Here is a 16,279-nt window from a genome sequence, read left to right as displayed (position 1 = left end):
AGGATTTGTGTCATAGACAAGCCAATGTGAAAATACAAAAATGCTCTCTTTTCCTGCATTATGCTTCCTGTTTTCCTCTCTGCCAAGCAAGCTAATAACCACAAATATAAATACAGATAAGCACATGAAAGGAGATATAATTAAGTATCTGGATTTGAATAAATGGTGCAACAAAATATAATCCATGATATAACTTAAAGTTATTTCATAAATTTCCTTTGTTTCAGGTATAATCAGAGTGAGGTTGCTGAAGTTTAGCTTGTGTCTGAAGTAACAGAACCGACAAATTGTTGTGAATTTCCATAAGGGGAGAACAGGGTCCTGAAATGTCATACTGATGTAGCCTGAAAAATACTTTTTTATAATTCCTTATAAACATCAGTGTCAGTAAAAGTCAAGTATTTAATCACCTGAAATCAGTGCAGGCCATGACGTTTGTTGTCATATCCTAGATTTGCTTCAAAAGATCACTTTTGAGCATCGCTTGGCAAGGGTGTGTTTATTCCCCATTAAATGCAGCTTGCAGGAGTGGAACAGCATGCAGGAGAAAGTCAAAGCCTTACTCTGAGTGTAGGAATGGTTCTACATCAGCAGTTTGCAAATGGACACCCCTAGTGACAGAACACCTATATGGATTTGCCAAAATCCAGAGCAGGAGACTAGTTCCTTTTAGATAATCAAGCTGCATTTGTCATTTTTAACGTGGCTGGAGAAGGAGGGGAAGTGTGGCCCTGTGGGGAGATGAAGAGCACCAAGCTGTGTCTGCTCTCAGACTTTGAATGAAGAAATTGCATGTTGCTTAAAAGGAGCATTTTGGGACAGTCATTAAAGAAATGCTTCATGTATCATCATCTAATTTTCTTCCAAAGAAACACAACCTTCAAAGCTCTGACTATTGGCAAAACTTGAAGGGTATAACTAGTAATGTCTTACCTTTTGGCAACATTCTGATGTCTTTCTCTCACAGCATACTTTTGTACAGTAATTGGTTCCAGTTTTATTTTGGTTTTCAGCAGCAGCTTCCATTACATTTTGTCACTCTGGGTGGAGGGAATATAGTTAGTCTTGATAAAAAGCATTTTGGGTTGGTGGTGTTTATCTTTACCAAATTGTTTAGCCTCTCAAGTGACCCTGAAGCAATCTCTTAGCAGACCCATTTCTAATACACCTAAAAACTTGATCTCTTATTACTGTGTGGCTGTGGAGAATTTGAAAGAAATCCACAAAGGATTTGAAAAAGTACAGAGGGAGCACACAGCTCTGGCCTTCAGCCCAGGTGACTTCAGCATCTTTTGTCTTTAAATGTGATTTCTTTGAGATTTTTACTGCTGCTAGATTTTTTTTTCACTTCTTTTGGCAAGGAAAAAGGCTGCATGATTAATTCTGCTTTCAACATTGGATGTGAAAGTCTGCTTAGAAAGTCCCTGCGTGGAATGGCAGCAGAGAAGAGCAAGAAGTGCCTGCTTTTTGTGAGGAGGAACACAGTGTCCTGCTTCCCCTGCCACAGTCACAGAGCCCTCACCAGCAGTCATTCAAGTCCTTAGCTCGTGAGTGTGAGCCCAGGTAATGAGTGACTTGGAATAAGTGGTACCCTTTGTGCTTCCTGTCTTTCTTTCCCATTGCTTTCTTACCCCGCAGCCTGACTGAACTTGTGGGATAGTTATATTGAAATCTGTGGAAAATTCTCAGCGGGCTGAATCCCACTGAAATCTGTTTCTTTCTGGTCCATGCCAGAGGCCAGCATGAGGACCGGTACTAGGAGACAGTCCATGAAATCCAGATGGAGTCATATCTTTCCTGTGTTAGCTGTGGTTGTTTCTCAGAGGTACACAGGAACCATTTTCTATAGCATAATCCTAAATTCAGCTAAATTCATCAGCGTACAATAACCATTCTCACTGTCCTGTCTGCTTATACAATAGCCTTCCAAAATACACAGTGTCTTCCCAAAGGCACAGGATTCAGGTTGCCATGTCTTATCCTTGTCTTCAATTCCCATTAAATTGCTCAAATCCAGGAAATTCTCTTTAACTAGAAGGTAGCTGCTTCTTGAACTAACATGAAGAAAAGCATCCAGTTCTGATTTAAACCAGAAAAATATGAAAAATCCATTGCTTCCTATTGTAAATCTCTTGCAGTAGTTAATATCCGAGTTAAAGGTATAAATGCCTTTTTTTTTCTGGTTTGCTTTTTGGTCTGACTACAGATTCCAGATTTATGTTATTTTTATCCACAAGACAAAGAGTCCTTTGGCACCTGGTGTTTTCCTCTCGATTGTACATCTGTATTCCAACCCTGAATATTTTTTTAGAAGCTGAACAGATTGGCTCCTTAAGAGTCTAATAATTTTATGGCATTTTCTCCAGTTCCCAAGTAGGAGCTGAAGTTTTTTTGCACGCCTTCTCCAGATTTTCAGTAGACTGTAGAAAATGTAGACATCAAAAATAAATAAAATATTCCAATATTAGTGTCCTTCAAATGATGTACAGGGATATTACCTCCTGAGAAGAAAGCCCCGTGGGCTGCACTGAGCCTAGAGCATCCCCTGCTGCTCTGGGCTTGGGATGGCACTCCCAGGCAGGGAACTGGCTGTGGAGTTTACGGTTATTTTTGTTGTTCTGTGTGAGGCAATCTTTTACTCTTTGGGTGTTGTTTATTCTTAGAAAGAAAAAAAAAAACCCAACCAAACAAACAAAAACCAAAACAACAACAACAACAAAAACCCCACAACAACAACAGCAAAACCCTCAAGTCTGAAAATATCCCAGCAAAATGATTGAATGTTTTCTCACGGCATTTTCATTCTCTGTCTCAACCCTTACAGCCATTTTATAAAAGCTTCCTGTGCGAAGCAGAAGGGGAAAATGTAAAAAAGAAAAAGGATACAGAATAAACTTTCTCACTGTATTTTATATTCCATAATATGCTCACAGCAGCCATGCCTATAATGTCTAATCCAGGAAAAGTCACTTTCCCCCATTTCCTGATTCCAGAGGATAGGCTCTGTTTAATTCCCCCTAGCTGAAATCAGAGATATTATATTTATTCAGATATAGCCCTCTGGGTCTCATGTTATAGCAGGAGTGTTTCAGTGGTTGCATTTCCCAACAGAATATGTTGAAGATCTTAGCGGTGAGTAATCAGTGCCATGAAATAGCTGCTCCATTTCCATAGTTATGGGCAAATCTTTGTTCTGGTTTTCCTGATACCAAGTGCAGTGTGCTGGTTTGTCCCTGCTGAATGAGGAAATTCACTCAGTCTCTCCTCTAATTCCAGAACTATTCAGTCAGTAATTGCCTAGTGATACTATTTCCCCAAAGATTGGGGGTTTTAAACCTTTTTTTTCACTTTCAGAACATATAAACAGAAGTAGAGTTGCAGTGCAAGGAAGTCAGTACTGTTGGAAACATTAACAGCTTTGATAATGAGAGTAGAGCAGGTCTGAGAGTTTATAGTTCCTGCTTTGCACAGATCCAGGTGAGCGACACACTGGCATAAAAAGGGGCCTTTGGGGAATTACTGAGGTAGGTGTGACAGCAGTGAACCAAGATTGTTCATTATGGGGAGGGTGGATGGAAGGAAAGCCAGTTCAGGTGTAAAGTTATCAACACTTTTCTTGTATTCCCAGTGGAAAAGCCATGTCAGGGCCTCTCTTCTGTATTGTATCCCAAGACAGAAGACTTCCCGAGGTATGAAAGTGTGTTTCTGGTGCTGAGATTTATCCTGCAACACTGTAACCTTAGTTTACCTTGAAGAAACAAAGGAAAACAAAGATTTTATTGTGCATAGAAAGCACTGCATTTACTCACCATGCCATCTTGAGCATCTTTAGCACCATTATCACCATGTTTGGTTTCTCCTGATACACCCAACCCTCAATCTCTCACTCTTCCCTGGAATTTTCCCCGTCTTGTTTGTTATTCTGTTCCCTTGCAGTTTGAATTTATTTTCTCTGGAAGCAGCAGTGCCATTCCCAGCAGTGCTGGCTGTGCACTGGCCCTGTGAGTGTGTCAGGTTTTAAGTGATGCGCATGTTTCCTGATCCGTAATACGCAATAAACAGGTTGCCCTCTGGATGGAAGATTAAATCCATGCGTTTGTTAGCAAGTTGAAGCACTGGCTTTAGCTAAATTATCCCCAATGCCTTTGCCTGGCCATCTGTTTCCAGCGGAAATGAATCTTGGGCTTTAATTATAAATCTCTTATGAATATTATTTTTCTTTTCTTTTCTGTCCCGATCTGCCCTTTTGGGGATTGGTTGAACTCTCCCTGTGTCATCTGAAAGGTGGGTGGGATCAACAGAGTGGCTTATGGTGTGATTCATTTTTCCTTTAGCCTTCCTGTTAATGACTTTAAATCTATTTATGCTCTTACTGCAAGCTGAAGCAAAAATCTGTGTTACCAAACCGTGTTCATAAATTTGCTACAGATACAGTGTTATGAAGCAGTCTAAGTACAAAGATGTTAAACCACATGGAAAATCTGCCCCAGTCTTGCTGAATTGTTCCAATATTTAATTTCCAAGATTGTTAGGAGCGTGCACCCTCTTTCTAATTGTTTTTTCTAATTCTAATTTCCTGGTCTAGCCCTCAGATCATCTTATAATTCTTTATGTTCCCCATGAAGGTGTGCATAGATTGAGACCAAACACAAAAAGCTCCTAGTCCAGGTGCTGCTCTCCAACAAAGCATTACTCATCTCAGTAAGGATTTGTCATTAAAATGCTGTGTAGTTTATGATTTTTTTCCAAAGAAAGGGTGAAGTCATTCTGCTTATTTTAAATTAAATGGGGGACAGAGAGGAGGACACAGAGCACTCTGGGCTGGGGTGTCAGGGGAGTCCTTTGTAAGATCCTCTCTGGAGCTCTTCCCTTTTTCCTGGTAGGTAAAGGGGAGATATTCACATCTTATGCAGCACAGGACAGCAACTCTTTTTTATGACCAAGAAAGCAAATGAGAGCTCACTGAGTTACGCATCCTGGCACCTTTTCCAGCCCTGCTGGGAACTTGGCCCTTGCTAGTCGGCACAAAGACCTTGAGCAGGAGAGCAACCTTTTCCTGCCAAGCTTTCCTCCCCAGCAGAGGCCAGCTTGCAGCAGCACGGCGTGGAGATGAGTCAGTGCGGGATGGATGTGGGTAAACACCATTAGCCGGCCTCTCCAGGGCCAGCTGCACTTATTGCTTCACCCCAAGGCCACTGAGCTGGGCGGGTATTCGACACTCGGCATTGAAACCCTGGGGTGTGGGCTGGTCTTCTGCTCCAGGTTTTACCCCTGCCCCATTCAGTTCCCATCCCTCCCCCTCAGCTCTTGGTGCTTGCCATCTGTTAGGATCATTCTCTTCAAAGGATTTCCAGTTTAGAAGGGTGCCAGCCTGCCCTTTGGTCTTCTTGAAGGTGCTTTCTCTCCAGAATGACCAGAGCAACTTTTATCAAAACACACTTTATTCAGATATTCTCATAGCCATGGCTTTCTTTGAGTCACCATCACTGGAGGGATGTAAAAGCTGTGTAGATGTGGCAGGTTGGGACACAGTTAGTGGTGGCCTTTCTGCTGCTGTTAAATCAGCCCATGGGTTTTTTTTCCTGTATGATTTTACTCTGCTGACTGCTTGTACAGAAAATGTATCTACATTAAGTGCTTCATGCAGCTTTTAAAGGAGTCCTGAGAAGGTTTGGCTATTACTTTATAGAATGAGACACTGAAGTATCTTCACACTCACCCCCTTTCCTCCCATTTCTGTGTTAAGTTCAGTGAGTGAAAATGAGTCACTCTTGATTCGTTCTCATTCCTGCCCAAGTTGTGTCCTTCCTTGAAAAATACTATATTTCTTTTCGTATTCTCCACAAATACTGTGTCTGTGACTTCTTCCTCCAGCGTTCCTCATGGAGAAGTTTAGTAGCAGCCACTAAGAAGAACAGGCATCTGAGAAGCATGAGACTCAAAATGGGATTGTATCTGGTACCAGCTCTCTGCACCTCTGGGAGAATAATAATCAGCCCGTGGAATAAGGGAAGATGCTCCAAGGATTGTTCAGCTGGACCTATAATTTTCTGGGCTGTGAATTGTAGAATAATATAGAAGCAGGAGATGGAAGATAGTGACAGAGTGACTCAAGTGAAGGCTCTGGCTTTACGCACTCAGCCTCTGGAAAAAATACAGATAGAATTGGTTTATAAAGCAGGAAAGGTGCTGATTCTTCATCCAGTTTTAGATAAAGAACTCCAAACAACAGAAGCATTTGTATGGATTTTTATACAAGCAGGTGACTAATGTATTCTCAATCACTGTCTATGTGTGTATTTAGTACAAAACCACATATTTAGGCAAAAAAAGATAACCCAAGATGCTTGTAACTGTTATGATACAATGTTAGCAAAGTTACTTTCATAAGTAACACGAATAGTTGTGTTAGGCCTCTTGACCCTGGACTTTGGGCACCTCTACTTTTCCATCCATAAATCCTCCTAAATCAGCGACCTCTGGGTGTTGATGGCTCATGTTAGGCCCTCTCTACATACCAGCCTTGGGAAATGAAGCTTGGAATATTTGTTTCAAGTTCCAGCTGCTGTGCCTGGGGATGCGAGAAGTGTGCTCAGGCTCATTAAATCTGCAGGACTTGGAAGCTGTGCCCGTGGTGACACCACAGACAATATTCCACATGAAACCCAAGCACTGGAACTCTTTGGCATGAGGTGTGTACGAACGCTCGGGAGCAGTTCCAGAGCTGACTCCAACACGTCTCCTTGTTTTTCAGCTGCTGACAAAGAGGTGGTTTGTACAAAAAAAGACAGAAGTGAAACAGATGTCCTCAGAAATGGAAGTAGTTCGCATGTGAGGCATCACACACACATGGACTCAAGGCTGCTTTGGGAGTTTCACCAGAGACCGGAGACCTTTCCCGCAGTTTGTGGGGAGCTGAGCTTTCTCCTACCTGGAGTTTTGTGGGGAAAAAAAGATACAGTGTCAAATGTGGAGTCCTTATAGAGGATAATTCCTTACACGTCTTCATTTCCCCAGGCTAAGAGAAGACAGTGCTTTTTCAAAACATGGATAAGCCAGCTATGCTACTGTACCACCTCAGTTGTTTCCAGCTAAAGGCAAAGATCCAAAGACATTCTGGATCTGTAAGATGCATTCTGGATTCCAAAAGAGGGAATCTTTCCCTTTATGCCTGCTCATTTCTTCAATCTAACACAACTAACCTGAAATACTCTTATTTCTTTTAAGGTCTGCTTTTCAATTTGCTTTTGAATTGCTTTCATCTAGAGTGCGAAATTCCAAGTCACTGCAGAAAAGCTGTCTGAGGAGTATTCTTGGCAGTACTGCTAGCAGAGAGTACAGGAAACCTCACCAGAGAGTTGGTTCCAGCAGCACTGCCATCCACGTTTCACAGCTGCAGGGACATTCAGAGCAAATCCAAATACTGACTTTCCCTTCAGCAGAGCCACAGTAACCCAGGACACGTCCCTGGAAATGTCCAAAGCCAGCCTGGATGGGGATTGGAGTGGCCTGGTCCAGTGGGAAGGTGTGGGACCACTGTTCCGTCGTCCTGTGAAAACGCAGGCAGCCCCTTGGGCTGCTCAGCAGTACTGCACCGGTATATTGGCCTCATCCGTGCATCAAACACATTTTCTGTTACTGCTGCAAGTTTATGAATATCACCTTATCTAAAATGTCCTTGAGATGGAAGGGGTCCTCAGCACCCCATTTCAGCCAGGAGATTATCCCTCTGGAGAAGACACCATGGAGCAGCCCTGAGGCTGCCCTGGACAGGCCAAGCCATGGTGACTTTGCCATGAAAATAGAGAGGCCTTCACTGCAACTGCCCCAAAATCTACAGGGAGTAAGTAAGAGCAGTTCAGAACTGCACTGCTGCCTCTAGCCCGTGTGTTCCTCGGCTGATGCAGAACCTGAGTTTTGGCTTGGATAAACCTCGGCGTGCCCCTAAAGGGAAGGTAACGCAGGCAATGCAGCCCGCGGTGCACACTGGCCCCTGTGCTGGCGTCACTGCTTGAATCTCACTCTGCCTTCAAGTTTGCAATGCAACTAGCACTTTTTAAGCCCGTTGCTTTCAGAATTATTTTGCTTTTAGGCAGTACAGGTGTTATTTATTTTTTGGTCTCACTGAATTTTCTCATTTCTCTACTGGAAATGACAGATATTTTTTTCTCATCCTGGCAACTGCGATAACCACATAACCCTGAACTTGCTATTTAACCCATTGGTGTTGATTTAGGTGAAACCTTCAGAGAGGTCTTGTAAAGTTTTTAAAAAATACCTGTATAGCAGGTGTGTTCGTGGATACGTGTGAACAGTGAGGCGTGGCAGGAAAGACTTTGTCAGTAATTTTGTCAGTAATTTGTATGCAGAACTCTGGCTTGTTATTTTCTATTGTATAATATCAGAATAATACAAATTTCTTGAGGCAGATTAATTGCTGAATAAAGTTTCAGAGTGGAACAAAATCGGAATAAAAGTCAACTAATATTCTTCTGGCACAACATTCCCAAATATATTAAGCCTAAGCAAATACCCTAGGGTATTTTATATTTAATATCTTAAGGTATTTATTATTTAGGATGTTTTAATATTCTAAGGGCATTTCAGGAATAGGCGATACCATTTTCTTGCAATAAATGACTTTAAAACAGAAAATAGTAATCACGTAGAAGGGCAGAGTATTAACAAATGCTTGATTGCACTAAATAATCCTCTTTAAAATTTTTCCTGATTATCCTGACCTTTTCTTTTTGTCACTTAGCTGATCTGCATGTTCTGAGTTACCAGTTGAATTGGTAATTAAACCCAGCTCCTAGGTCTTCCAGGATGACTAAAGTAAAAGCAGATGATAGTTAGGAGATAGCTCTGCAATAGTATTCACTCTTCAGGAAATAATACATAGCAAGAGGAAGAGAGCTCTGGGGAAAACACTGGGAAGAAGGGGTATACATTTTTTTCCAGCTATTATATTATCTTCCAAAAAACAGGTCACACACATACTGTGTTTGTAGTAGGTAAAGTCAGCATATGGTAAAAGAAAGTCCTGTAAAAACATCAGGATTCAAAGAAAATTATTTCTTGTACCCTAATGCATACACAAACACATGACAAAGAGCCAGCTTTTGTGGTAAATAGTAGCTCTCCTTACAGGTTTTTTTTCAGTAAATTTGAGATCTCTGAATTATGCCATATTGGTCAACTTACAAAACCTGCAAAAAAATCCCTTTTGGTCTCTTAATCCACCTGCTTTGGCAGCGCACCCTGGCTGCAGAGGGCTGAGTGCTTGCTTCTCATGCAGGAATCACAACTTGAGTCTTATTTATTCACTTATTTCTCACACTTCCTACCCTCTTGCTAATGCTTTTTTCACGGCTGCACATTTTTCAGAGACTCCAGTGAAGTTCCTTGTCAAGTATCAGTGAAGTATGAAAATCACTTAACTGATTAGACAGAGATATAATTTACTCAACATATTCAAAATAAAAGAAACCAAATAACCTTTTTTGCTCCCGGAGTGGATTTAACATCACAAAGAAGGAACATATAGTTTCATCTTTTGCTAAGGTACTACTTTTATTCTTTTTCCAGTGCCTTTTTTTTTTTTTTTTTTTTTTTTTTGGGGGGTGGGGCGGTGAGGGCTGGGATGTAAAATAAATAATCCATGCAGAAAATGGAAAGTAATGGTGTAAGGACTGAAAACTCAAAATCAAGCAATGGGCCATGGAAGCAGAGCTGTGTGGAGGTGAAGGGTATCCTCAGGATTTATTTATGTGTACCTAGATAATTTACTTTTGTCCTAAGATATCTCTTGAGTCCAGTTATGGTCACTTTGCATTGATGTAACTGCCACACTTGATCTGTGTGCACAGTGATTGTACAAAATCACACACAGGTGAAATACTGCCTGACAGTTCCCTTGTAACTCCAGGAAAGGTTTGCTTTTATTTATTTTATTTATTTTGCTGTGACTTGGAAACTGATAGGAAGCTGTGGGTGGGACCAGTACTTGGTGTGGGCACTCTGTATCTCCTGTTAGTGAGGCTGGTCTGGCTCTGACTTCCCACTCCAGGGCTAAACCAGAGGCTTGGCAGTGTGGGAACAAGGAGAGTCCCAGTACAAGGTGAAAGCAGCACCTTAATGCAGCAAAAGCCCCGAGCAGCTCCTCAGGATTTGGTGGTGTGGAATGCAATAGCCAAGGGAATGAGTTGGAACAGGCAAAAGGGGCCCTGCATTCTCCTCCACCACGAAAGGTAAGTGTGTTCTAATACTGTTTTCATAGATTGCAAGTGTGTTTTTCCTGGGGAGGTGTGGGAGATGTTAGTTGGGAGTGGTGATGTTTTTCAACAGTTCCTCATTCTCAGTAGGAGGAATGCTTGGAAAAAGTTGGCCTGTCCCATTGAAACCCTGAGAAATTTCCAGGCAGGTGAGATGTAGAGGCACTCACTGGGTTGTAAACTCCGATTCTGCTTTACTAAAACGTTATGAGATTTCTGTTCAGTGTCTACATGTGTTCAAAATTCAGCTTTACGTCTTTGAAAGATTCCATGCCTCTTCCCTCCAGCAGTACCTTTTAGCACTCCCCAGGAGCAGGCTCTTCCTGCTGGCTTGGAAAGCCATTTTAGCTACTGCAAACAAGGACAGCCTTCGGAATAAACGGAACTTCCAACGAGGCCCTGGAGCGGGTATAGCCTGCTGTGGAGTGACACGGTTCCCCACCCGCTCACACACGCACAGGCTGCACAGATGCACACTCACCTACAAAACCCTCCAAATCCTCCATTATTACTCAGAAACCATCAGCACAGATGAGTAAAGCTACAGGGTTTTTTCATAGCTTGGCAGAAATTGCTGTTAGGACTCTCAGCATGCAATAATATTTTCCCCTTGGAACTTGGAGAGTAAGAGTTAAGAGAGCTCAAATCCTGTATTATTCTGGGCAGCTGTAAAGGAAAGTATTTTGTATTGCTAGAATTGCTGGAGCATGTACTTAAAATTGAAAGTGCTCACCAAACTGAAGTGGTCTGAATTGAAACTACCATTGTTGGTCACGAGCTTTAATACTTCCACTAGTTTGATCAAAGAGAGGGGAAAATAATACTAAAGAAGAAAATTATAACGCATATACTCTCAGTTTCCTATCTTTGCAGTCTTTTAGCAAAGTGGTTGTTGTACATTTTATCCATAGAAAGGGAATCAAGCTCTTGTTTAATTCCTGTAGTGTTCCAAATATTGCTACTGCAATGATCTCTTATCAAATGTCAGTGGATCAGCCTTTGAGTTGATGTGGACTGTCAGGGATTCTTTGGCTTTCTGGTTTTCACTGTATTGGTGACTCAGTTGTTAAAGCCTAAAGCTAAGGGCAACTTCTGCATGTAGCCACAGAGACAACATTCAAAAACATTTATAGTCAAGAATAATGCAAAAAGAGAGAATTAATATACAAGTGCTTTTATTGCTTCGGTTTCTCTATTTTAGCAGCTGGTACAGCTGTTAAAGTCCTCTTACATTAAAAAGAAAGGAAAGAAGGCAGAGCAGGGTATCTGGGGGGAAAATAATAAAAGAGAAAACAAAATTGTACCTTTTGGGACAATAATTATTCTTTCCAAGTGCAGCAATTCAAATGGGTCATATGTGAGTCAAATAAAGATGACTGTAAGAACTCTAGCAGATACAATGTGTGCTTGTTCTGTGATTGTCTGGTCTAACCTCAGTGCCTGTTCCAGGGAAGTGCCCCAAATGCCGTGGTTGTTCCGAGTGGCAGCTGTCCTTTGGTGGTGGTTCCCCGGGAATGGCTGCAGGAGATCAGATGGCCAGGCCTGCTGGCCTGCTATTCCCAACTCCTTGTTCCCTTGTGCCTTTTCCTTTTGCTCAGAGCTTTCCTCTCCAACCAGCAGAGCCTCGTGTCATATAAGGAGCACCAGTTACCTTTACCTACCCCGTCTGCCCCCAATAGTGGGAAAATGGTAATGCTTCATGTTTCTTTCATGCCCCATCATAAATCTGTCACTTTGAAAAATAGAAAGACGGAGCTAAATTAATCACTCTCATATTGATTCCGCTTGGCCAGATTCTTTAGGTAATCCTACCCCTGCATAAACCCTCAAATACCGCTCTGGGCAAAACCTGGCAGAGAAATGCATCAGACTCATTTATATTTCATTGTTTTAAGTGGTTTCCTCTGTAAATATTTCATAGATGATGTATATATTGAGGTGAATAGTAAAGCAGAAAACTTCAAAAAACCTTGACTGCAAACTTTCAGCGTTCCTGATAGGGTAACATTTCTTAATCAGAAAAGAACTAAGAGGTCTCTCCTAGCGCAAGCTGATTGGATTTTTACAAGTGGTGAGTAATTACCTAAATACCAACACCTTTACAAATACTTGCCGTTAACAAACTACATTAATTAGTAAATGGTTGCACACAAGACTGTACCAGTGCCTCACCTGCACACAAGCCTTTTTATTCACATCAACATTAATTATTTGAACCAAAATTGCACTTCTGCATCGGGATGTAGAATGGGAGAGGTACCCATTAATTTCGTCCATACTTCTAATACTTGACAGCAAAAGCATTAACTTACAATTTATTTATTATTATTACTGTTCCTTTACACTTCGGCTGGTTCAGAGAGACCCTCGTGCTCCAAATTTGTAATTTATAGAGAGGATGGAGATGGCTCAATGTAAAGAAAGCCATAGTAGCTCACACAGTAGTGACCCAGGAAGAGTCTCATGTGGTAATTGATAACAAAACTAAACATTAGACTCGCAATCATGCAGGGGCCATCAGAATTAATTGTCTTTGAGCACAAACTGTTGAAAAGCTTAATCTCATCTTGGGAGGATTTGTGGAAGTGCAGTATCCTTCAGGGAGCCATGTAAATCTGCACAGCAATGGCCTTTTTCCTGAGGTTTCCTCAGGGATCACAGAGAATTTATAGGGAGGCTGTATTTTTTTGTAGTCACACTGCCTTTACCAGCTGCACAAATTCTTCCTTGAATGACTATATTCCACAGCAGCAATTACAGAAAATGCTGGGATTCTTATTTTCATTGTTCTTAGCTGTTCTGCAGAGACAACTTCTCTCTAAAAAGTACCCAGAGCATGCACATTCCAGGAAAGAGAAGAGCCTGCATGTTTATCCTTTCCACTGAGGGTATTTGGAAAGTGCTGTTACGTTTGCATGCACATTGTATGCAGCTGAATGGGAACAGTGTTCATGATTGCAAAAGAAATATTAAAAAGAGCCTTGACTTGTTGTGCCTGTGTTGTGTAGGACTGGATACCCAAGGCCACAATGACCAGAGATTTAATTCCTGCTCTTATCTCTCCTTGTGTTGTGCTGCTTCCTCGTGTTCCTTTATCAATACAGAAAAATAAGCTCTTCTCTTTTAACAGGGCAGTAAAAGAAAGCAAATCGTGACCTCATTTGTTAGTAGCAGTGGTGAGATGAGCTGCAGCTCTGACCTATTTCTCTAGAGTTACAATTATCTGCAGTAATGGTACCATTTTCCTTCTTAAATCCTGGATTATTGGAATTTGAGATTTAGAGAAGTTACTCTCTCTCTGGTTACAGATCTTGGTCCTTCAGGGGCAAGCCAGCATGAGGGATGAATGAATACACAAGGGAGCAAGAACAGGGCTGGTGTTCAAGCCAGAAGGAATTGGTAATTCTCACTTTAATATTTTACATATATATATAATGTAAGAAGTTGTCTATGTAATCAATATAATTTTATTTCCACATACACGTAAAATATATATTTATTTTCATATTTTTAATATGAATATATGAAAAAATGTACTTTCCTACCCATATGTGTCCCCACATGGAAAGATTTAAACCAGGGTCCTGTGGTGAGGGATCTGGGTTTTGTTCACTTGTCTGGCAAACTCCGCTTTGCTGAGACATGATCAGCCTCTCTGTGCACCGTGGGAGTGATAAATATAAAAGACTTGAAGAACTCAAGTTCTTAGATATTCAGAACCAAACCCCTTGGTGATAGAAGTTGACACAGCTGCCTTTAAATCAGTTTAATACTTGCTTAAATCAATGGAAGGAAAGTGAATTTCATTATGTGAGGATCTGGTATTTATAATCTGATTTAATTTTTTATTTATTAGCAGTGTATACAACCTTGAAGAGCAAACCTTTTTTCCCTGAGTTTTATATTTATCTGTATCACCAAAATGAACAGAAAATATGTTCATATGTCTTCCTCGAGTCCAATTTCCATGGTAAATTTTCAGCCTTCAGAATATACCATTGATTCAGTGGGTTCTTGGCCATGGTTGTGTTTGGTCAAAGCTGAAACTGATGGTCTTGAAGGTGCTTTCCGCCATTCCAGCGATTCCACCATTCCATGGTTAGTGTTGTTTCACCACTCAGGGTGCTGTGAGCAGCATTCACAGCAACATTGTGTTCGTAACAAACACAGAAATTGTGATTCAGGTTCTCACCCAGCTCAGCACCAGCTCTAAAACCTGAGTTTTCAGAAAAAAAAAGCCCCAACAAACCAAACCAATGAAACCAACTCGTACCTCTTTATTTACCCACTGCTTTCTACCATACCTTCAGCTTTGCCCCAGCCCATAAACACTGACAAAACACAAAGCACCATGACTCTTCCACAGTTACATGCCAAATGCTAGAGACTGAATTCCCCACTGCCACCGAGAACAGTGCACAGACCATTCAGGCCATGGATTTCACAGCCAGGATTTATTCAGTCCTGGTATTTTTGCCTGCCTTCAGTCGGACAGGAAATCATTCCCTTTTCGGTCACAGATCTACTCTGTAGAAGGTGGTCACACAAAATGGTTGCTCAGGGCTGGCTTTTCCTCCAGAGCCTTTCATCAGCATCAGGGAGATGCCACGAGCACCACCCACAGAATTCATGGATTTTGAAGAGCTTTGCCGTGCCTGCAGGAGGCTGAGGTCAAGCAAGGATGAGTAAACTGCAACTGCAGCTGCTCTTCATGAGGGGCCTCGTTTGTGTTTGGATTGCTGTGCAAAGTCATTAAGTTTTGCTGGGGGGGAATGATGCTGGCTGAGGTTTTGAGGAAGACATCCATGGCTTCGTCCCCGGAGGGCTGACACACGGGCTCAGCATCTGCCAGCCCCGGAGAGGGACGCAGGGAGAGCACAAGGGTTTGGTGGAAAACAGGAGACGTTTGGGCTGAGGCAGCTGACAAAGATGAAAAATTGCTGCTGTTGTTTAAATTGCTTTAACAAATTTCAAATCTTTCCCATCCAGGTCACAAAGAAAGGATTGACATTAACACTAATGGGAAGGAGATACTGCCATGGTTTGCCCAAAAATGAGACAGAACATTTTCTGTCCTCCTGAGGGATATGCATTGGAGACAGGCAAAAGGTCTTGAAGTCACGAGAGAGTTTTGCTATAAAAATGAGAACACACACTAAAGTCTTCAGCACTAACTCTAAACCAAACATTTTCCTCATGCCTTAAACACAACACCTCAGTAAATGTATCGGAAAAGGAAGATGAATAATTTGGCCAGTCTTGGTTCACACCTGTCCATGGAATTTGAGGTACTTTTGGAATCTTGTGGCTCCTAACATGGCAGTAATATGCATTTCTTAGATAGGACTTTCTTCAAAATTTTCTTCTTCTTTTTGTTTCCATATGACTTTTTTTGTGACAGAAAGATATGTACATTAAGATGCCTTCCACTACATGATCAGGTTGTTATGGGTAATATCATAATTAATTACTTTAATTCCCCTAAAATTATATCACTAATTTCAAGATCAAGAAAGTTAATAAATGGCCAATAACTAACAATTACCCAGTATATATTGAAGTGAAATTCCTAAGATCAAAAGAGATCTTGTTAAAGACTGAAAACTGTGAAGTTGGTTATAAAGATTTCACAATGGATAAGAATCACCAGCCATCAATAATCTAAAACAGACAGACAAAAATACATTTCCTTTAGTATAGCTATAATATAAGTACTAGTTGCCTTTTACATGATTCACTCTTTAATATTAAAGTTTCTAGACTTTACATCAAATCCTGGATTATGAAGAATATCCCATAGGCATTTTTCAGCTGTTTATCTCCAATTTGCTACAATTGTAGTAACAGTAATTTGTTGCTAAGAAAAATATAAATACATTTGTTACAAAATGTAACTTGTTTGGGATTTTTCTTGTTATTAAAACTGAGAGATTGTGTTGTGACGTCACTACCTCTTAAAAACAAAACCAGATGAACTTTATAAAGTAGTGCGTAGTTGATCAATT

General features: G+C 41.1%; 1 long non-coding RNA gene across 1 annotated transcript; it reads left to right on the top strand.

Annotated features, from left to right (window-relative positions):
• Positions 1-10,185: 10,185 nt before the first annotated feature.
• LOC120752516 (uncharacterized) lies at positions 10,186-15,356 on the top strand. Its single transcript, XR_005700737.1, has 3 exons — positions 10,186-10,250; positions 13,583-13,673; positions 15,264-15,356. It is a non-coding gene; the product is annotated as an uncharacterized LOC120752516 (long non-coding RNA).
• Positions 15,357-16,279: the final 923 nt, after the last annotated feature.

This window comes from Hirundo rustica, chromosome 5 (genome assembly GCF_015227805.2).
Source record: "Hirundo rustica isolate bHirRus1 chromosome 5, bHirRus1.pri.v3, whole genome shotgun sequence".
NCBI lineage: Eukaryota > Metazoa > Chordata > Aves > Passeriformes > Hirundinidae > Hirundo > Hirundo rustica.
Note: the sequence above shows the minus strand (reverse complement) of the source record. Positions and strands in the feature narration are given on the sequence as shown.